Below are 23,679 nucleotides of genomic sequence, written 5' to 3'. Positions count from 1 at the left end.
CGAGTACACATGGACACAGGGAGGGGAACATCACACACTGGGACCTGACGGGGGTGGCGGACTAGGGGAGGGATAGCTTTAGGAGAAATACCTAATATAGATGACAGGTTGATGAGTGCAGCAAACTACCATGGCACATGTATACCTATGTAACAAACCGGCACATCCTGCACATGTATCCCAGAACTTGAAGTATAATAACAAATTTCTTTTAAAAAAATAGAATTTTCAAAGCCTGTCTTCATATAGAATCCCTTCTTTTCGTAAATGTTTTGATTGATGTCTAGAACCTTTGTTAGTGAATTAATCATGGTAACCAATATTGCATATGTCAGCTCATGTAGGTATAGGCTGGAATTTTTGTTGTTGTTTGTTATTTATCAAATTTTTGATTCGGGGATACATGTGCAGGTTTGTTAGATGGATGCACAATGGTGAGGTTTGGGTTTCTATTGAACCCATTACCCAAATAGTGAATATTGTACCCAATAGGCAGTTTTTCAACCTCAGTCCCCTCCCACCATACCCACTTTTGGAGCATCCAGTGTCTATTATTTTCATCTTTATGTCCATGTGTACCCTTCATTTAGCTACCATTTATAAGTAAGAACATTTGATCTTCTATTTCTGGGTTATTTCACTGAGAATAATTGTCTGCAGCTCCACCCTTTTTGTTGCAAAAGACACGATTTTATTCTTTCTTAATGGCTACATAGTATTCCATGGTATATATGTACCCCATTTTCTTTATCCAGTAAACCATTGATGTATACTTAGGTTGATTCCATGAATTTACTATTGTGAATAGTGCTGTGATAAACATATGAGTGCAGGTAAATTTTGATAAAACAATTTCTTTTCCTTTGGATAGTTACACAGTAGTTGGATTGCTGAATTGAACGGTAGTTCTATTTTTAGTTCTTTGAGAAATCTCCATACTGTTTTTCCGTAGGGGTTGAACTAAATTTACATGCCTACCAACAATGTATAAATGTTTCATTTTCTCTATATCCTTGATAGACTGGAATTTTTTAGAGGAGCAGATTTAACATATCTATTTCCTTTTATTAAATAGCATTTCTGCAGTATTTCTTAGTTTAAGATAGTGAGATCAACATTGTTAGGTGATTACCATTACTAAGTTTAATACCTATACCATTAATTTCTAATGGTGGGGCCAGTAGAAATAATTTTTCAAATGAGAAGTTATGTTGAAATCTAATAATATGAATATGATGTCATCAGCATAGGTTGGGGACCAGAGTCTAGCCCATTGGTCTCTCTCTGGTCTTGGAGGCACTCTGATTCACTTCATGAAACTAGAGAGTTCCATGAAATATGCATTGAAAATCATCATGCTCACTCATTGGTGTTCACTTTAAAAAGCTGAAGCGTGGTCTAAAATGCATGCATCCACATTTTCTTAACCAACTCTCTCTTTACAAAACAAATACTTCTGAAATATATTCTTTATTTCTTGTCACTCAAATAATCCCCTGGCCTTACCTGTCCATGGTTATAAATGAGGTCATATACATGGTTCAGCACAGCTTACTGACCTTGTAACCCTCACTTGTGGGACAGCAAGACCCCAGCCCCACTTTTGAGGTATTGTTACAGCTGGTATTTCCCAGGGAGTCTCTAGGATGTTTCTTGCTTGTGTCCTCCCCACCAGTTGTCGTGACTCAGACACATTGCCTGTGAGCATGAAGTGATTTTGTTGCTCCAGAAAGCTCTCTGTGGTTCTCTCTGTGGGCCAGTGCTCCCTGAGGTCACTGCAGACACACCATACTTGCCTCTGAGTGCTGCTGTCTCCTTTGCCCAAGAGTGGACACAGACACTTTCTTTAATACCCCACAGCATAACCAAGAACAGCTTATAACAGCTAGTATCACTTTTTTGGTACAGCCTCAGGTATCACCAAAAGGAAGCATATACCAAAATTATGCTTCGGCTGGCAACTACATATCCTTATGGGCTTTTCTCTAGGCCACATTTTTGCCCAACTGTTGCAGGAAACACTTTTCCCCCCAATGTTTATTCTCTCCTTCTTCTTTAGTTACAGAAAAACAATTTTATTCAAGATGGTGATGAACCAGGCTATAAGGATATCTTTCCCAGCCTCTCTTGCAGTTACATATGGTCCCAAGACTAAGTTCTGGCTAATACAACAGAAAAAAACTGGGAGATGCCTCCTTTTTGTCTTTTCTGCTGCCCAAAAAAGGACGTGATGACAGAGGTTACAGCAGCCATCCTGGAACATGTGATGGTCTTTAGGCTGGAAGCAGCTGCCAAGGATGGCAGAGCAGAGAGGAGATGGAGTTCCTGATTACCTAGTGAAGCCACCACAGTATCCCTGGACTTTTTGTTTAGGTCACTGTTCTTTTGGGGTTTCTGTAATCTGTAGGCAAACCTAATCATGGCACCGTAGCTATGAGCCTATCTCCTCCCCTAGTTCCATATGGCAGAGTTCAGCTTCTCTCCACCACATGGGAAAGGCCTTTAGCATGTCTGGACCCCTCAGAGCCTCTTTACAAGAGAACCGGAGCCCAGAGAGAAGTAATTCTTTCCTTACCCACAGTCTAAGGCATAGCTGCCAACTTTTCATCTCCTGACCCAGAAGCTGCCTCTTGTCCAGGATAATTGAGAGTTATAATGATTATTCCCTCCGACCCTACTCTCTGCCCACAGGGGAATGGCCTCACCTAATGCTACCAGTAATAAGCACATCAGGATCAAGTTCCAGCCACAGTTCAGTTCCTTCATTTGAAAAATGGAGAACATTTAAAATAAACATAAACCAAGAATGGTTTTTAAAACATTCTCTTATGTATTAGTTTTGGAATCCCTACCAGATTGTTTCTTAAATTAATTTTTCGTTCATTTTACCCATATGTGCATTTTCTCATATACACAGCAACACAGAGATATGAATCCAGAAATGCATACAGACTTGTGCATGATTATTTGTACATACAAATGTAGATTTTTATATATGCTCCCATATCAGTTTGCACACCCTTGAGCATATACTCTGGCAAGTTAATTTGCAAGCCCAAATAAATATGGACTAAGGATTAGTGAATATGAAATAAAAGGAATGGACTAGATATAGCAGGTGAAGAGACTGAGTAGTTACATTACAAGCAAGAAAAGTTACCCCTGATGGTACTCATTTTCAGTGGCATAGCAATAGTGTGACTTTTTAATACTCTCTAGAGATAGGCTCAGTGAGAGGCTGATTAGGGACGTGGGACCATCCAATGCACAGCACAGTGCTCACAGTGCTGCTGCTAAGCTGGTCTGTGTCCACCTGGCCGTCTCACTTATCCCTTCTTGATAGAACTATTGTGAACTACCACAAACTCCTTGATAGTAGCAGGGAACTGCAATCTTCTTTCTCAAACCTATCATAGACACCCAGTAAAACTTGACATATGACTGAATGATCAATGTACTCTGCATAGACTCCTCCCTAAAAGGCTGTCTGCCCCTTATTGGTTATGCACATGGAAGCAAAGTAGCCACTCGAATACAGCAAAGTGCCAGATCAGGGAGAAGGCAGTGGAAAAGGGGAGCTTAAGTTGAATAAAAGTCTTTCTGGTGACCTCTAACCCCTGGTCTGGCAGCTGGTTTCAGCTTATAATTGCTGAGAAGGTAAAGATGTTCTAGGATAGTATCCAAGAAACAAGACATCAGTTGCTTCCCTGGAGAGGCCTCTCTAGAGATAGAGACAGACAGGCTGACTAAGACTTTTGTTTGAGTATCTGTTCACTTTGTTTTTCTTTTCATATTTTCTCCTTTTTCCTCCTACTTATATCCTCAACTACTCTGCTCCTTTCCTGGTGTTTGAACTCATCAAGTTCAGTACTTGTATGTGTTAACCACAGGCCAGGCCTGCTGTCATGTCGCCAAATTACACACATTTAGGTCTTTTCATCTTTCTTTATAAACCAGTCTCTCCAGTCTATTTAATCATTTTGGCAGCTCTTTTCTGAATTCCACCTAATTTAAAAATAAGCTAAATTCTCCACCCTGTGGATTTAAAAGCAGTCTGTTGCAAACCCATACAGAGCTCCAGCCTTGGGTTTGATGCTTATAGAGGAAAGATATCCTCATGCTTTTAAATTCTCAATTCCCAGTTTTTCCAAGAAGTGACAGACTGTAAAAGGCCAGAGAAAGTAGTTAAAGGGAAAAGGACTTAACTGGTCAGAGCTGAAGGCCATTTTGATTGTGCTGGGGTTTGCTTTTAAATTTTCTTATTGGTTGATCTACATGGGTGATAGTCGCACCTCCTGCACAATTTCAGAGGCAAAAATATATGCAAGGAACAAAATATTCCTTCTATTCCTGTCACCCAGCCTATCCAACACTGCAGAGGCAACCATTATTACTTATTTCTATGTGTATCAAACCAGAAATGTTTTGTTCATTTACAGCCAAATAGGTATTTATATCTGTGTGTGAATGTGACTCCACCTCCATTTCCAGACAAATGATGACATACTCTATGTGTTACTTTCCTCCTTGCCTTTTCTTCTAGCAGTATATTTCGGAGACTAGGAGGTTGGTCCATATCCTGACATAAATAGCTCCTTTAGTACACTTTATGGCTACATAGCATCTATAACATAAATGTACTGTAATTTTACAGTCCACATTAATGAACATTTAGATCCTTTCAAATTATATATATATATATAATATATATATGTGTGTGTGTGTATATGTGTATATATGTATCCTTAACCCACTAGGGCAGTCCTGGGCTGCTTCTTACACCTGTGGATGTTTTTATGAGTTCTAGGAAAATCTCAACCATTTCTTTCTGCTTTCCCTTTTCCATATGGTACTCACAATTGACATCTTGTCAAACTTTTCACTATATTCTCTATGTCTGCTATCATCTCTTGTATATTTTTTCTCCATCTATATTTCTAGATAATCTGTGGAGTAGGTAGACAGGAGGAAGCAGATGTGTGTGTGTGTATATATATATAGTATATATAAATGCACATTTGCATACATAAAACACATATATCTTATATATAAATATATAATACATTTGTATATATTTATATAATTTTAAGAGACTGAAGGAAATACAATGAAACAAGTCTTTTACTACTTGGTTCGTCAGAATTAACCACTGGCATTATGGGTCCATTTTCCTGCTTCATTGCTTACTTGGTAACTTTTTAGTGGATACCAGATCTGTAAATTTTACCTTGTTGGATGTTTATTATTTTTGTAATCTTGTGAATATTCTTGAGTTTTTTCTGGTTCATTTTAGTCTTGTTTTTAAGCTGTTAGGCAAGACCAGATAAGCATTTAGTAGGGATATTTTCCCCCCAATCATGAGGCAAAACTCTTATGAGTACTTTACATGATGCCTTTTGAGTTTTGAGGTGTTTCAGTCTGGTTGATGGGAACAGGAACTATTTCCAGTCCATTGTGAGACACTGTTCTCTTTAGTCCTTTCAGATGGTTGTTTCCCAGTGTCTGGGTCCTCTACTAGTTTACTCACACACATTTGCTGAGTAGTACTGATTTGAATACTGCAAGGGGATCCTCTGAAGATCTCCAGGGCTCTCTCTCTGGACAGCAGATTTTCTCTGGTACTCTGCCCTGTTTGCTTCGGCTGCTTTGGCCTTCCTGGACTTCAGCTCCAGCTCCAGCTCCTAAATTTCTTGAGATCATTGGGCTGTAGCTGGTTCCCCCTTCCCTATGCTGTGGCCTCAAAACTCTTTCCAGGCAGTGGGCTGAGGCAATAATAGGGTTCATATAGTTTGTTTCCTGTCTCTCAAGGATCATTGTCATTTGTTGCCTATTGTCTAATGGTTTAAAATCATTGTATTTTTTTGTCTTTTTTCTTAGTTGTTTCAGACAGGAAGGTAAATATGGTCCCTGTTATTTCTCATGCCTTCTTCAAAATCTTTTATTTTTAACATTTATGTCTTTAATCCATCTGGAATTTATTTTTGATGAGATAAATACCATTTTAATATTTTTTCCAGTGGTCAGCCAGTTGTCCAACATCATATTTTGAATTCTTCCCTTCCTTCCTTACCCAGTCTGAAATGGCACCTTTGTCATAAGCCCAACCTTCATAGAATTTGAATCTATTTCTGAACTCTTTATTCTATTCCATGGATTTTTCACTTTTTATCTAATATCAAACTTTTTTACTTATTGGAATTCCAAAGTATATTGCATTGTCTAGTAACACTATCTATCTCTCATTTTTATTTTCAAGATTTCTCTGAGTTTTCTCACATGTTATTTTTCTGCATGAACTGCAAGTTCCTTCTTAAATATTGGAGATACTATTTATTGGAATTGCATTAAATGTATAGGACATAGATAAATTTGAAGGTGGCAAAAAGAAGACTTGGGAGAATACAAGTTCAATCACTTCAGTTTTCATAGTGAAGTAGGAGGCAGAGACACAAAGCTGGGAGCAAGTAGAATAGAGGTGAGATGCACACTAAAGGTAAATGATAAATGTTCCAGGGTATCATATGTGCTCTAGTGAGTGAAGTTATTGGATCTCAGATAGGAATTGCTCTTCAGGCTATGCAAAACACTGGCCAAATATCACAGGACTGAAAATGAAGAGATCTCACTATTTGCACTTTGATGTTTCCTTTCTCTGAAATTATAAAACATGCTACAAATGAGTCCCAGAATTAGTATTTGTTGTCGCCAAACTATGGCCCTCCCAAACAGATCTCTTGTCATCCAATTTCTTTGAAAATACCTGTCTCCATGGTTCGCTGTTATACCTCCAGTCCCAAACATCTTGCCTGCCCATAGTTGTCACTCAATAAATCATGGTGGAATGAATGGATGAATTTCGGAATGGCTTCCTTAGATTTCTGCTTAAAATACTATGTTGTTATCTCTGCCAGTCTTTCTTCAGATTCAAGGCAGCCAAAAATTTAACCAGCTAAAACTTCAAATGGAAAACTCACTAATTACCTGGAAATGCACAATGTATGGTGGATTTCTTCTGCTTTGCAAACTAGTGCAATGTCTGAAACTATTTTTGAGAAAATGCTTCATTCAATATTAGCCGTTTGTTTTGTTATTGTTTTTTTTTTGAGACGGAATTTCACTCTTGTTGCCCAGGCTGGAGTGCAATGGTACGATCTCTGCTCACCTCAACCTCTGCCTCCCAGGTTCAAGTGCCTCAGCCTCCCAAGTAGCTGGGATTACAGGCATGTGCCACCACGCCCGGCTAATTTTTTTCTTTTAGTAGAGACAGGATTTCTCCATGTTGGTCAGTCTAGTCTCAAACTCCTGACCTCAGGTGATCTGCCCGCCTCAGCCTCCCAAACGGCTGGGGTTACAGGCATGAGCCACCGCGCCCGGCCATTCTTAGTTTTCTTAGACTTTCTTTCCAAACTACCTAAGTTATTATTCATGTAAGTAGGCTCATGGGAGAACTAAAATAAAAAAAGAGCTTAAGGCAAAAGTGACCTGATTTCATTCAACAGTCATCTCAATAATAGAGATAAAAAAGGGAGGAAGAAGTCTTAATAGAAGTCAAATTCTATTAACAGGTGATTCTACATTTGGCCCTAAGTGAACTGCATACTCCACTATTTGAGTCACCCAATGGTTGTGAAAAAGAAGACTCTCTTAGTTAGGTAAAATTTTCCAATAGTTATCTGATAAATTAGATGTAAACAAGCATATGGTTTAAATTGGTACAATTCCTTCACTCTAAAATATTTCACGGTGATTTCTAATGGAGAAAAGCAGAGTGCTCTCTTTTTAGTGACCAAGTTTATTCTTATTCTGATAGGAAGACATATTTTAAGCATTCAAGGCAATCTTCATGCAAACAGGAAAAGGAAAATTTTTTAAATTAAAAATTCACTAAAACATTTTAGATATTGGCCTGATGAGACCTTTTGTAAACCCTTTAGATTCACTTGAAGCCTGCTTCCTCCTTTTAAAACTTATTTTATATTATTTTATTTTTAAGGGAAGCAAGGCTTGAAATGCTTTAACACCCTCTCAGAGACTGTTTTGCTATTACACAGCCCATAAAAAGCAATGTTTGGATGATTTAAGGGGAAACGAATCAGAAATGTAAAGGTTCAGTTTTCCTTGTGTAACTCAAGTTGGTTTTTTTCTACCCCTCCAGGTTCAATAGAAATGGCCCTTAGGGTAAAACACATCTTAGATTTTATTAAAACAAAAAATATTATCTATGAACATGGAGATAGTAATGTCTACTATAAAATGTTTTTATTTTAAAACATTTAGACACTAAATCTTACATTTTTCCATGGATTCACAAGGGATTTCACATTTTCCCCAATTTCTGCAGAAGGAACAATTTTCTTGCCTCGAAGCTGGTCAAATAAATCCTGTGTTTCAGAGTTGGGTGGAAATGTGATCTCAGCTCCCCCGGGGATGTTTTCATGAGGTTTCTCTCAAAAGCTATTTTAGGCTTCTCAGTTACACACCCCGAAGGGCTGATGATAGTGTAGTCTAGGGTATCTCTGGAACTGGTTGGCAATATTTTAAATGTGGTTATTCCTCATAGATTCAATATTTATTTCTTCTAACATTTAAATAAGATTTTCATTTAGGCATTGAACTTGTGTGATACAAGCATTTCTAAACAGGTTAATAAGTGGTTTCACCCTCCACTGATATAAAGGAAAAGGGAGTCAACAAATTGCTTTTCTCTCCTCACTCTACCCTACTGACTGAAACAGGAAAATTCTATCATGTTTCTGGGCTGCAAGCTCCTCATCTATAAATGAGAGTGGTTAATCTCTGGGATCCCTCCCACAGCTGATGGGCAGTGTTGGCACATAGTAATTATTTGTGAAGTGGTAACATTTGTTTTTATTAATGACCTGACTTCATGGTCAGTATTGGAATATCTTACTTAGTTTTAAATTCCTCTGGGATATCCCATACTAGTATCTATTTGTTTAATTATTAATAATCTTTGTAAAAATATATGTACATATCTTCCAGATAGCAGCATGGCATGGTAGGAAGAACCTAGACTTTGACTCAAAGGTCTTACACTTAAGTCTTGCCTCATTACTTTTTAGCTGTTGTAATCTTAGGAAATTTTCTTCATTTTTTAAAAAGGCTCAATTTCTTCATCTGTAAAATGGAGGTGAAGGTAATACTATTAGGCATAGTTCTTCCTTGCAAATAATAGAATCCACTGTAGTTAGTTTAGGCAAATATATATATATAAAGCAACTCACAGAATCTCCTGGAGGGCAAGAGAAGCAGACTTAGGAAGTATCAGGCCAGAAACAACATCAAATCACACTGTACAATCTGCTCCATCGAAAACATCGTCACTGCCAATGCTTGGCAACAACTCTGCTTCTTGCAGAGACACTGTAGCTTGCATTGATAATGCTTGGAACTAGATGCTAGGAGCTCAGTCATTGAGCTCCTGGGGTCATGTTCACCTGAGATGGATACCATGCATGTCTACCTTCTTGTAGCATTACCTTCCAAGCTGGGACTCACATGGATGCAAAGACTCATGCTCTGATGTCAGCAGCAAAGGAGCCTGGAACAGTGAGTTCTGGCCCCACTTTGGGGAGTTACAATGTGGAAAACTCTCCAAACTCATAAAAGATGTTTAGAACATATTAGGCATTCTCAAACTAAGAGAGATCAACGTTGAGAATCAAAGCCCCAAGTAAGAACTCCTGCACTGTGTGTATGGTGATTACTGCATTTTAAAGCTTGTTTTATGATTTAAAGAAAAACAAGGTAGATGAAGCTTAAAAATAAAAATTGCTAGAATATCTAGATAAATGTGCTATCTTTTTTGAATATATATTACATATATGACTATAAAATTTGTATTATAAAAATTCATGATCAGACAAGAGAAGGCAAAAAAGGGTATTCAAATAGGAAGAAGAGGAACTCAAATTGCCTGTTTGCAGATGACGTGATTGTATATTTAGAAAACCCCATCGTCTCAGCCCAAAAACTCCTTAAGCTGATAAGCAACTTCAGCAGTCTCAGATACAAAATCAGTGTGCAAAAATCACAAGCATTCCCATATACCAATAACAAACAGAGAGCCAAATCATGAGTGAACTCCCATTCACAATTGCTACAAAGAAAATAAAATACCTAGGAATACAACTTATGAGGGATATGAAGGACCTCTTCAAAGAGGACCACAAACCATTGCTCAATGAAATAAGAGAGGACACAAACAGATGGAAAAAAATTCCATGCTCGTGGATATGAAGAATCAATATCATGAAAACAGCCATACTGTCCAAAGTAATTTATAGATTCAATGCTATTCCCATCAAGCTACAACTGACTTTCTTCACAGAACTAGAAAAAACTACTTTAAATTTCATATGGAACAAAAAATGAGCCCATATAGCCAAGACAATCCTAAGCAAAAAGAACAAAGCTGGAGGCATCATGCTACCTGACTTCAAACTATACTGCAAGGCTACAGTAACCAAAACAGCATGATACTGGTACCAAAACAGATATAGAGACCAGTGGAACAGAACAGAGGCCTCAGAAATAACACCATACATCTATAACCACCTGATCTTCAGCAAACCCAACAAAAACAAGCAATGGGGAAAGGATTCCCTATTTAATAAATGGTGCTGGGAAAGCTGTCTAGCCGTATGCAGAAAACAGAAACTGGACCCCTTCCTTACACTGTATATGAAAATTAACTCAAGATGGATTAAAGACTTAAATGTAAAACCTAAAATCCTAAAAACCCTAAAAGAAAACCTAGACGATACCATTCAGGACATCGGCATAGGCAAAGACTTCATGACTAAAACACCAAAAGCAATTGCAACAAAAATGAAAATTGACAAATGGGGTCTAATTGAACTAAAGAGCTTCTGCTCAGCAAAAGAAATGATCATCAGCGTGAACAGGCAACCTACAGAATGGGAGAAAATTTTTGCAATCTATCCATCTGACAAAGGGCTAATATCCAGAATCTACAAAGAACTTACAAATTTCCAAGAAAAAAATGAACGACATGAAAAAGTGGGCAAAGGATATGAACAGACACTTCTCAAAAGAAGACATTTATGCTGCCAACAAACATGGGAAAAAAAGCTTGTCAACACTGTTTATTAGAGAAATGCAAATCAAAACTATAATGAGATACCATCTCATGCCAGTTAGAATGGCAATCATTAAAAAGTCTTGAAACAACAGATGCTGGCAAGGATGTAGAGAAATAGGAACGCTTTTACACTGTTGGTGGGAGAGTAAATTAGTTCAACCATTGTGGAAGATAGTGTGACGGTTCCTCAAGGATCTAGAACCAGAAATACCATTTAACTCAGCAATCCCATTACTGGGTATATACCCAAAGGATTATAAATCATTCTAGTATAAAGACATGTGCACATGTATATTTATTTGCAGCACTATTTACAATAGCAAAGACTTCAAACCAACCCAAATGCCTGTCAGTAATAGACTGGATAAAGAAAATGTGGCACATATACACCATGGAACACTATGCAGCCATAAAAAAAGAATGAGTTCATGTCCTTTGCAGGGACATGGATGAAGCTGGAAACCGTCATCCTCAGCAAACTAACACAGGAACAGAAAACCAAACACCTCATATTCTCACTCATAAGTGTGAGTTGAACAATGAGAGCACGTGGACACAGGAAGGGGAACATCACACACCAGAGCCTATCAGGGGTTGGGGGGAAAAGGGAGGGAGAGCATTAGGACGAATACCTAATGCATGCAGGGCTTAAAACCCAGATGACGGGCTGATAGATGCAGCAAAACACCATGGCACATGTATACCTGTATAACAAACCTGCATGTTCACCACATGTATCCCAGAACTTAAAATTTAAAAAAATTCATGAAGTAGAGAAGAAGTAAGTGCCGCCCAGCAATTCTACCAGCCAACAACTACTCTTACCATTTTGGTTCATATCCAGCCAACCATCCAATGTAGCTATAATTATATATACATTAGATATATATACCTATATCATACATATATACAATTTTATTTATATATTATTATACACACAATAATTTTGTATTTTTTGCAGAGACAGGGTTTCACCATGTTGGTCAGGCTGGTGTTGAACTCCCGGCCTCTAGTGATCTGCCTGCCTCAGCCTTCCAAACTGCTGGGATTACAGGCATGAGCCATTGTGCCTGGCCCTCAATTTTAAAAATTTAAATAATATGTCATGGCCATATTTTCATGCCGATAAATATTGATCAACATTATCACTTTTAATGGCTGCATATTGTGCTGTTATATGATTATAAAATACTTTTTTCACTAATCACATATTCACAGGTAGTTTCCAAATTTTTGCTTTTATCAAGAGAGTTATGATGATTTCTATATAACCAAATACATTTTTGGCATAATTCTTTTTTTTTCTTTTTACTTTTTTTCTCTAACCTTGTCTTCTTGCTTTATTTCATTAATTTGATCTTCAATCACGGATACCCTTTCTTCCACTTGATCAAATCGGCTATTGAAGCTTGTGCATGTGTCAAGAAGTTCTTGTGCCATCATTTTCAGCTCCATCAGGTCATTTAAGGTCTTCCCTATACTGTTTATTCTAGTTAACCATTCATCTAACCTTTTTTCAAGGTTTTTAGCTTCCTTGCAATGGGTTTGAACATGCTCCTTAAGCTCGGAGAAGTTTGTTATTACCGACCTTCTGAAGCCTACTTCTGTCAACTTATCAAAGTCATTCTCCATCCAGCTTTGTTCTGTTGCTGGCGAGGAGCTGCAATGCTTTGGAGGAGAAGAGGAGCTCTGGTCTTTAGAATTTTCAGCTTTTCTGCTCTGGTTTCTCTCCATCTTTGTGGTTTTATCTACCTTTGATCTTTGATGTCAGTGACCTACAGATGGGGTTTTCGTGTAGATGCCCTTTTTTTGTGATGTTGATGCTATTCCCTTCTGTTTGTTAGTTTTCCTCTTAACAGTCAGGTCCCTCAGCTGCAGGTCTGTTGGAGTTTGCTGGAGGTCTACTCCAGACCCTGTTTACCTGGGTGTCTCCAGTGCAGGCTGCAGAACAGCAAATATTGCTGCCTGATCCTTCCTCTGGAAGCTTCATCCCAGAGGGGCACCCACCTATATGAGGTGTCTGTTAGCCCCTACTGGGAGGTGTCTCCCAGTTAGGCTACACGAGGGTCAGGGACCCACTTGAGGAGGCAGTCTGTCCATTCTCAGAGTTCAAACACCATGCTGGGAGAACCACTGCTCTCTTAAGAGCTGTCAGACAGGGTTGTTTACGTCTGCAGAAGTTGTCTGCAGCCTTTTGTTCAGGTACGCCCTGCCCACAGAGGTGGGGTCTATAGAGTTAGTAGGCTTTGCTGAGCTGCAGTGGGCTCTGCCCAGTTTGAGCTTCCCAGTTGCTTTGGTTACCTACTCAAACCTCAGCAATGGTGGATGCCCCTCCCCCAGCCAGGCTGCCGCCTTGCAGTTTGATCTCAGACTTCTGCGCTAGCAGTGAGCAAAGCCTCATTGGCATGGGACCCGCCAAGCCAGGCACGGGAGAGAATCTCCTTGTCTGTTGGTTGCTAAGACCTTGGGAAAAGTGCAGTATTCAGGTGGAAGTGTCCCATTTTTCCAGGTACAGTCTGACACAGCTTCCCTTGGCTAGGAAAGGGAAATCCCCTGACCCCTTGTGCTTCTTGGGTGAGGCGACACCCTGCCCTGCTTCAGCTCGCCCTCCATGGGCTGCACCCACTGTCCAACCAGTCCCTATGAGATGAACCAGGTACCTCAGTTGGAAATGCAGAAATCACCCGTCTTCTGCATCAGTCATGCTGGGAGCTGCAGACCAGAGCTGTTCCTATTCGGCCATCTTGGAATGGAGCACATTGCTGTTCCTATTTTGCCATCTTGGAATGGAGCTTGTTCTTTTTTTCTTTTTTTTTTTCTTCTTGAGATGGAGTCTCTCTCTGTTGCCCAGACTTCTGTGCAGTGGCACAATCTCAGCTCTCTGCAACCTCCGCCTCCAGGGTTCAAGCAATTGTTCTGCCTCAGCCTTCCGAGTAGCTGGGACAACAGTTGCCCACCACCACGTCCAGCTAATTTTTGTATTTTTTTAGTAGAGATGGGGTTTTACAGTATTGCTTAGGCTGGTCTCTAACTCCTGAGTTCAGGCAGTCCACCTGCCTCAGCCTCCCAAAGTGCTGGGATTACAGGTGTGAGCCACCATGCCTGGTCAAGTAATTCTTTATGATGACTTTGTAGAGCTAGAATCGCTGCTGTTTCAAAGTATAAACAACTGAAAAGACTTTCATATGTGCAGCCAAATTAGCCTCAGAAAATTTGTAACAATTTCTACTACCACAGTATATGCATGTCTGTTTCCCCATATTATCACTGACAGTGAGTATTATTGACCTTTTTTTTATTTTGATCAATTTGCTAGGAGAAAAATATTTCATTAATATTTAACTTGCATTTCTTTATTTACTGTTTACATATATTTCACACAAATTTATTTTCCACTTATATTTCTTTATTTGTGAGCTCCATGTTTATATCCTTCCACTAATGGATTGATGGTTACTTTTCATTGGTTTTTAGAGCTTGTCATATACAAAGATATTGAATATTTGTCTTCTATATGTCCTCCACATACCTTTTCTTTTGAGATAAAAAATACATTTAGCAAAGTGTGCAAGTCTTAAGTTTACAATTTCGTATGCATATATCACATAACAATCACCCAGATCTAGCAAATAACAGTTCTAGTACCCAAGAAGGGCCTTCATTTTCCTCCCCAGTAAATACCTTCCATAGAGGTAACCACTGTCCTGACACCATGGATTAGTATTGCGTCTTCATATAAATGGAATCCTACATGGAAAGGAGCCATTATGTCTGGGAATGTCATCTATGCTGATTCATGAAAAACAGCCCACTTCTCTGAGCTACAATTCACCAATCAGTGAAATGAAGATAATAATAGTACTTTTCTCATATGGTGGTTGTGGAGATAGAGATAATGCAAGTAATTATGTTATGAGCAAATATTAATTTAATGAGGTAATAAAATTCTAGAACAGTGTTTGGCCTGTGGTAAATAGTAATACTTCATTAAGTGTTAGCTACTAGTATTATGCTACTGGGTTACCTTTGCTAATTTTTTTATTCAGAGTTTTTGTATTGATAATAGTAAATGAGTTTTGTATTGATAATTGTTAATGAGTTTAGTCATGCCGTGTGTGTGTGTGTGTGTGTGTGTGTGTGTGTATGTACTTGTCTTGTCTCATTTTGATATTGAGTTATGCTCATAAATGACACCTTTATCTATCTTCATGTTCATTCCAGAAGTTTTGGAATGACCCTTTACTGCTTGCATCCGCCTGAGAACACTACCAAATATGTCACCCAGATACCTCTCAGATCTGCTGACTTCTTCATCACTGTCCTCTTCACTCCTGTTTCTGCCTCCATCATCATTCTGCTTGTCCAGTGTAATAAGTGATCTCCGCATTTCTAAACATGTACCCCTTCCTGTGGTATTTAGGTTAAAACTCTAAGATCCTTATCATGGTCTACCAGGCTCTTTATATTATGGCCCTGCTTCTCCATCCCTGGCTTGCACCAGGGTTCCGCTCACCCGCTGCTCTGGACATACTCCCTGCCCAGAAACACACTCGCTTGTCCCTAGCCTGGCCAATCCCTCCACATTCTTTCTCACTGATGCATTTCCTATGTGGAACTATCCAACAGACTGCCCTGGGTAATCATTCATCTCACCCTTCACTTTCTCAGCACTCACATAATCTATAATTATGCATGTGTTTGTGTGTCATTGTTTAATATCTGCCTCTTAGCTCTAGGACTTACTCCTTTGTTTGCCACTTTAGCTAGCATAATGCTTTGTACATAAGAGTTACTCAATCAATATTTATTGATAAAATTATTGAGAGGTTCCCAGTCTCACTGTGGAGACAGATACATAGACAATAGCAATGAGAGGAAAAGCCAAAACAGATGTATGAAAACAGATGTTGGGAGCACAAAAAAGGAAGAAACAAACTCCACCTGGGAACCCTCCCATTAGCAGGTAACAGAAAGAGTTGCTCATTGATTAGCTAACCTTGGCTTGGATGTTATTCTCTCACAGTTGAGAATGTTGATGGCACTGTATTGCTGTTTAACACACAGAGAAGGAGCTGGCTCCATACCAGATATTAGATGCACAAGTCCCAAAGGATTCAAGGAGGCAAACATTCATCTGAACTCTTGGCTCACACAGAGCACAAAGGCAGCTCTGAAGGGGGCAGACGTTTTCTGCACCCACAGTCCTGTTTATTTTCTCCTCCAGTGGAGGGGGTAACATAGGTCAGCTGGAATGGTGCATCCTGATGAATATTTATTGACCCAAAATGTCATGCTGACAGACATGTGGACAGGCAGAGAAAGATTTCTCTTACAGAGGCCTTCCTTCTCTGCTCCCATGGTTCTGACACAGCTGACATTTCCCTACGTGGGTCCTGACTTCTCCAGCTGCTCCTGGGGATGCTGGTGTCTCTCTGATGGGGTCACTGAAGACACTATTCCACATTCTTTCTTGGGGGCTGTGCTGCCACTCTGGCCTCTCTCAAATGGTGGTCTTAAGATGTTGGTTTCCCATTCTTCCAGCCAGCACGTGCACAATCAGCTAGCCAGTCTCAATTCCAGTCTCTTCTCCACCAGCTTTTCCCCCTCCTCCTGGATTTCATTGTCAGGGTCATAGGTGGCCAAAATTAACTGCATTTTGAAGAGGGAGGTCCTAGGTGACACTCAGAATCATCTTTGTGATAAAAAAAAAATGGGTTCTGTTTTTGCTATAAAAAATAGATGTGGGGTCACAAATGTGACCCTTTTCTCTCTTACAGTCCTAATATTTTTCTCTGTTTTCTGTTTTTTCTTTCCCATTTCTCACATCAAAGCTTACTTAATTTTTATTTTAAAAACTTTTTATTGTTAAATATATTGTAAGTACCAAAAAGCCATAAAAAGAGAATGTGCAAGTTAAAATAATGGTTTCAAAGCTATAACTCTTGTAAACACTACCCGTGATAAGAGAATTTTTCCAGCCAGCTCAGAAGCCCTCTACATGCCCATCTCTCAAACATCTCTCCTCTTCCAGCAAAAGTAATCATTGTCCTTTTATTGCAACCACTTCTCACTTCTTAAAAATAGTCTTATCACCTAAGTGTATATTCCTAAACACTTGTTTAGCTTTGCCTGTTTTTTATAAACATCTTTTAAGTGCCTTTTAGTCCATAGGCTTCCCCTTCATCTCCTTATTTTTCCTTACAATTTATTCATTGAAAGAATTGGAACACTTAAAGAGTTTCCTGCAGTCTGGAATTAGCTGGTTGCTTCCCCACAGTAAAGTTTACTCTGTTCCTTTAGTCTCTGTGTTTCTGATTGTATCTAAGTGACCAATCCAGGTCCTCCTCCTCCTTCTTCTTGTTTTAAAGCATTAGGACATTATTATTAGGTGCTCTTCCTTAGAGGTTATGTATGTCTCAGTGTCTCTCTTTTTGTGACATCAGTAGTCATTGATGTTTAATGGCTTTGATTTTTGCAAAATTTGTGACTCCACGGCTTTCTGATCAATCTTGCACTGCTCTTTAATCTCATATTTCTCTTTTTCTGTGTCAAGGATCTCACCTTCCTGAGGTCTGGGCTTCTGCAGCTGCTTCTTTGTGAAGTAAGCATCAGTAAGATGTTTTGGGATTTTTACATTGCTGATATCAATTCTGGTTGAGGTGCAATGACAAATTTCTGGTGTGTTCTTTGTAGAGGAACTCGATGGAGGATCAGAGGTCCAGTCACAAGTAGCAACAAAGCCGCTAGCCAGCTGCTTCAGGAAAACCACCCTCTTGCTCCTGTGGTGTCCAGTGAGGATGATCAGAATGGTCCTGGGGGTGATGCTGGCTCACAGTTTCCTCACGTGCGGACTCAAGGGTATTTTGCTGTGGCTCAACAGCTTTTGAGGCACGTCTTCAGTAGGATATCTAGGAATTTTGTGAAGTTTAACCACCCAGATACCACCATTCTTGTCACCACTATCTGGTTTTTAACCGTTGCAAGAAGCTTCTTATTTTTCTTTTTGACCTTGGATTTAGTGGCTGAGTACTTCCTCTTGTACATGGCCTTTCTGGAATACATAGTAGATCAGGAATATGTGCCAATTCCTCTGACAAGGGCAGGATTTCAACTGCAATGGGGCTTCCCCTTCTTGGGCTTTTTAGCCCTGAAGTTACCCCTTTCCACTTTGCCACCAGCATTAGCCTTCTTGGCTTCGGGCTTCTTTTTAGTATGCAGCTTCTCAACTTTTTCACCCATCATCTTGCAAGGAAAGAGAACTCGAATTTGTTGAAATTTAAGTACCCATGTGGTTTTTGTTTCTTCAGTGGCACACTTTGCATAGTAAAAACAAAAGGGAACCTTAAAATTTTTAAACTTTTATTTACCAATTTTCCAAAAACTAGTTGGTTCCCTAGCATCTTCTGAAGATATCAATTTAGGGTTTTTTTTTGGCAGGGGGTGGAAGAGGGGATGGGGACAATTTTATTTTATTGTGGTAAGAACACAACATGAGATCTATCCTCAGGAAACTTTAAAGTGTACAAGTCCTTATTGTTGCCTGTATGTATTATATTATAATACAGATATCTAGAGTTTATCATCCTGCTTAACTGAAACTTTATGCCTCTTGATTGATAACTCCCCATTTCTCCCTTCTGCCAGCTACTGGTTACCACCATTCTACCCTTTGCTTCTATAAATTTGGCTATTTTAGATACCTCATATAAGAAGAATCATACAGTATTTTTCTTTCTATGACTGGTTTATTTCACTTAACGAAATATCCTCAAGGTTGATATGTTGTTGCATATTGCAGAATGTCCTTCTTTTTAAAGGCTGAATAGTATTCTATTGTATGTATATATCACATTTTCTTTATCCATTCATATTTTGGTGGATATCAAAGTTATTTCCACATCTTGGCTATTGTGAATAGTGTCTCAATCAACAGGAGAGTGCCAATATAGCTTCAGGATCCTAATTTCGATTATTTTGGATAAATATCCAGAAGTGGGATTGCTGAATAATATGGTATGTGATTTAGTTAAGCTTTTAATTTTTTGAGGAACATCCATGCTGTTTTCCACAGTAGCTGTACCAAATTGATTCCCATCATCAGTATGGCAAAATTGAAAATCTTGCACACTGTTGGTTAGAATCAATTTGGTTTTTTAGAGCTGATTTTAAAGTAGTTAAATAGGCAACCACTCATGTTACACTTGGACATTTCTTCCTCTCTCACACACATCACATGGGGAGAAAGGATTCAAGGAGAGGAAACCCACAGCCTCTGAGTCAGGGGAGAAGTTAGGCCAACAAAAATGTTGGGACCCGTGGAGGATCCCAGTAAGCAAGCAAGCCTCAGAATTGCTCAGGGTGACCTTTCCTCTTCAAGTCAAATACATTTGTGTGTAATGAGGATTCTGTTGGCCACACTCCCTTATAGTTAACACATGGGAAGGTATTAAAAAGAGGCCTCTCTGGAGACACTTTGGCTTCCTTTCATAATCAGCATCTGATCCCTTCTGGAGATGGGGCAATTCATCTTCCATTAATTCACGTTCCTATGTTCAACCTTCTTCCCTACCCCCTACAGGGAATGTCTGCAAACATCAAATGCTTCTCAAGTCTCCTCCAATGCTGAGTGGTGTCTCTTCTATTTTTTTCCTTTAGTAGTAGCTAGGGACTGTGGTTTGGGGCTGCTTTGGAGTGTGAGTTAGGGGGTGAGATGAAGAGGCAAGTAGTCTAGCAGAACAAGTTGAGATTAGAGTTTCTAGCAGGGTCCTTTGAACAATTCTAAAGGCTTCTTCTTATAATTTTTTAATTGATGTATAATTCACCTGTCTATAATTTACTGTTTTGAAGTATGCAATTCGGTGGCTTTTAATATATTCAAAAGGTTGTGCAGCTATTATCACTGTGTAATTCTAGAATATATTCATTGCTCCTGAAAGAAACCCTGACACATTAGCAGGCACTCTGCATTCTCCCACCCCACTCCACCCAACCCCGACAACCTCTAATAATCCACTTTCTGACTCTGTTTTTTATTCTGGGATTTTTACTTAAATGGAATTACATAATAAGTGGACTTCATATCTGGCTTGTTTTACTTATCATAATGCTTTCAAGGTGCATCCATGTTGTAGAATGTATCAGTACTTTGTTCCTTTTATGGCTGAATAATATTCCATAATTTGGATGTAGAACTTTTTATTCATTTACTCATCAGTTGATAAAAATTTGGGTTATCTCTACCTTTCAGTTATTATGAATAATGTTTCTGTGAACATTTCTGTATATGTTTTTATGTGAATATGTGTTTTTAATTTTCTTGGATATATATAGCATTACTAGGTCATACAATTCTGTTTAACTTTTGGAAGAACTGGCAAGCTCTTTTCCAAAAAAAAGCTGCATAATTTCATACTCCAGCTAGCGAGGCAGAAGGGTTTCAGTTTCTCCACGTCCTCACCAATACTTCTTACTTTCTGTCTTTTTAAATCTTAGCCATGGTACCTGTAGGAAGCAGTATCACATTGTGGTTTTGATTTGCATAGTCTTTCGTGAATAATGATGTTGAGCATCTTTTCATGTGCTGGTTGACCACTTATGTATCTTCTTTGGAGAATCTTTTTTAAAAAGTACTATACACATTCCTAGAGAGATGTGTTTGCTGTTACTAATTCTCTCTAGGTTTCTTCTTTTGCCTTGGAATATCGGGGAAAGTCCCAAGAGTGTTCTGCATCCTTGCTCCTTGATCTCATCTTTACATGAAGAAGGCCGCACAGCAGAAGCAGCAGCAGATTCAAAGCGGGGCTGAGGGTGGGGAAAGTGGGTGCTGTTCTTGTTTGTGTGATTTGAGAAAACTCCCTGAGTGAGGATAAAAGACACCCAATCTGTTAGTGTCTCTTTCCTTGGGTTCTATGTTGAATACTTTGTCCTTCGATATCTATTAGAGGGTGAGAAGGAAGTGGTGGTCCCAGAAATCATTTTTCTTTGTTTTGGATGGAGAGGACTCAGAGAAGTATTCCATGGAAAGGTTGCTGAGGCATTCATGACCAGGACTGGCTCCAAGTACCTCTTCCTTTGTTCATCTTCCTTTCCCCAGAGTCTCCTTCCTGCCTTGTCACTGGAAGGCTTCTGAGTGGCTCTCAGGTATCCTCTTAGCAAGGGACAAAGTAAACTCCTTAGGCTTGAGCCTTAGGCTCTCCACCATGTTCCTTAGGACAACATAGGCAATGAAAGAAGCTCAAATATTGACCAGGAGCAGTGGCTCACACTTGTAATCCTAGCACTTTGGGAGACCAAGGCAGGCGGATCACCTGAGGTCAGGAGTTTGAGACCAGCCTGGCCAACATGGGGAAACACCATCTCTACTAAGGAGGATATAAAAATTTAGCCGGGCATGGTGGTGCTCACCTGTAGTCCCAGCTACTCTGGAGGCTGAGGCAGGAGAATCGCTTGAACCCGGAAGGCGGAGGTTGCAGTGAGCCGAGATTGTACCATTGCACTCTACCCTGGGCAACAAAAGCAAAACTCTGTCTCAAAAAAAAAAAAAAAAGCTCAAATATTATCTATGTGCTTAGCACTGTACTGGATGTGGGGAAGGGGGTTCAGGAATAATGGATTTATTTCTTTCAAAAAACATTTTCAAGCACTTGCCATATGCCAGATTCGGTGCTTTCCTGAAGGAGAGCAATTTGGAGAAAAATAACTCCGAACCCAAGTCATCACTTGATATATCCCATGTGGATAGCCCCCATATGAAGTAGAGCCCCAGAAGAGAAGAGGCAAATGCAGTGTGCAGTGATGCCCAGCTAGGTGCAGAGTCATGAGGGAGTGACTAGTGATGCGGTTCCCCACATTGACTGGAGAAGCTTGGACAGGGAGCCCCCAGCTCAAGGAGGGAAAAACATCATTACCATGATATACAGGTGGAAACCGTGGTTTTGTCTTGAGCTATTGCATATTTTCCTGAACTTCTTATCTCATACATTCTAGGAGGCAATCTTATTCCACATGCTGAAATTATTTATGGAGGCAACAAGTAATTTAATCCATGATCATCTGCTAGGAGGGTATAACCATGTTAAATATAATCTTATTATGCTCCCTGCACCTTTTTGATTGCCATTTCCTTTTCCGTTGGTGTCAATTGTTTCTCCATTGCTGGTTCAAGTTTTCTACTCGATACGCAAAGGTTTTGAATTCATCTTGATTAAAACAGTGAGGCCCCAACTCCATCCTGCCAGCTTCCTTCGAAGTTCATGTATACTCTATATTCAGATCAGCTGCCCAGGGCACAAAGAAAGATGAGCTATGAGCTATGAAAACATGAGGACATCAGGCCAGATGCTTCAAGGCATTCAGCTTCCTTCTGGGAATAAAATCACTAAAGAGTTTTATCTCTCTGGAATGGTTTAAGTGTGCTAGAGGGAAAAAACAAAAAACTAAAACAAAGAACAGAAAATGAGCAGATATTGCTCAGGTCTCATCCAGCCATTTATATTAAGTTGCACTGTCCAAATTACACTAGGATCAATTTATTTAAGCTGGTGGCAAGCTTCCCAATGCTCAGGAATGCCCAGAAATCTGGATTCTTATAAGATGTCTCATTTAGTAAGTTGGAGGATAGGTTCCTTATGTAGAGAATGTCCAGAAAGGGAAGCATGGGCTACTACTAATATATACGATGGCATTTTCTCATATTTGTGCATCAACCACTCTGTCTTCTGCCCTTTTACAAGACTGCCTTCTTCTCTTTCTCCTGCCTCTTTCTTCTCTCTTTATTCTCCTTCTATATGTATCTATCTCTGTTTCTGTGTGTACCTTTTTCTGCTAAATCAGTATCTTCCCCCCTTTGCCTCTTCCTCTTTCGCATAATTTTTTCTCTCCCATTTTCAAATGAAAGACAATGGCTCTGATACTAGTACATTTTAAACAAGCTATTTTATCTCTTTGGAAAATAGTTCTGCATCTGTCAAATAAAATAATTCTTAAATTTCCCTCTACTGCTAAAATTCTATGATTCTTTGAAATACCTCATTTGTTCAAATAATCCAATGTTCTTCTCCAAAAATTTTCTATAAAAACCTGTGCAAATCGACTATATCAGGATTAACAAGCAGAGTAATAGCTTAATCCCCTTTTCTTTATCTTTGGGGATTTCTTTACCTTGGATATTAGAAAGTCAAACGCAATTTTTGACACTTCCTTTTTCCACACTCACAATTTCAGAAGCCTGAGAATATAGTGGTATGCTTCTGCAGTGGCAATTCAGAAATTGTATTAGCATCAGAAGCTAAGGATCTGGGAAAGAAGGATAAAGAGAAGGAGAAAGCCAGAAATCATAAATTTTATAAAGAATTTTTTGTGTTGTTGAACTCCCAAAGATTATTGTATGTAGTTCAGATTGCATGCCCTACTTTCTGTTTTCATGTTCTATGTATTTTCATGTTCTTTCCAAGATAGAATATCTAAGACAGCATCCCTTCCCCCTAAAAAAGAATGATTTTTATTTTCCATATGGTATATAATAGCAATCCTGGCAGTTGACCACATTTATGTAA

General features: G+C 39.2%; 1 pseudogene; it reads right to left on the bottom strand.

The window, feature by feature from the left end:
• Nucleotides 1-17,564: 17,564 nt before the first annotated feature.
• On the bottom strand, nt 17,565-21,665 carry LOC123572156 (large ribosomal subunit protein eL6 pseudogene; annotated as a pseudogene).
• Between the last annotated feature and the right edge of the window lie 2,014 nt (nt 21,666-23,679).

The sequence above is a fragment of the Macaca fascicularis genome, chromosome 1 (genome assembly GCF_037993035.2).
Source record: "Macaca fascicularis isolate 582-1 chromosome 1, T2T-MFA8v1.1".
Classification (NCBI taxonomy): Eukaryota; Metazoa; Chordata; class Mammalia; order Primates; family Cercopithecidae; genus Macaca; species Macaca fascicularis.
The sequence above is the reverse complement of the archived record's forward strand: the minus strand, read 5'-3'. Positions and strand labels throughout refer to the sequence as shown.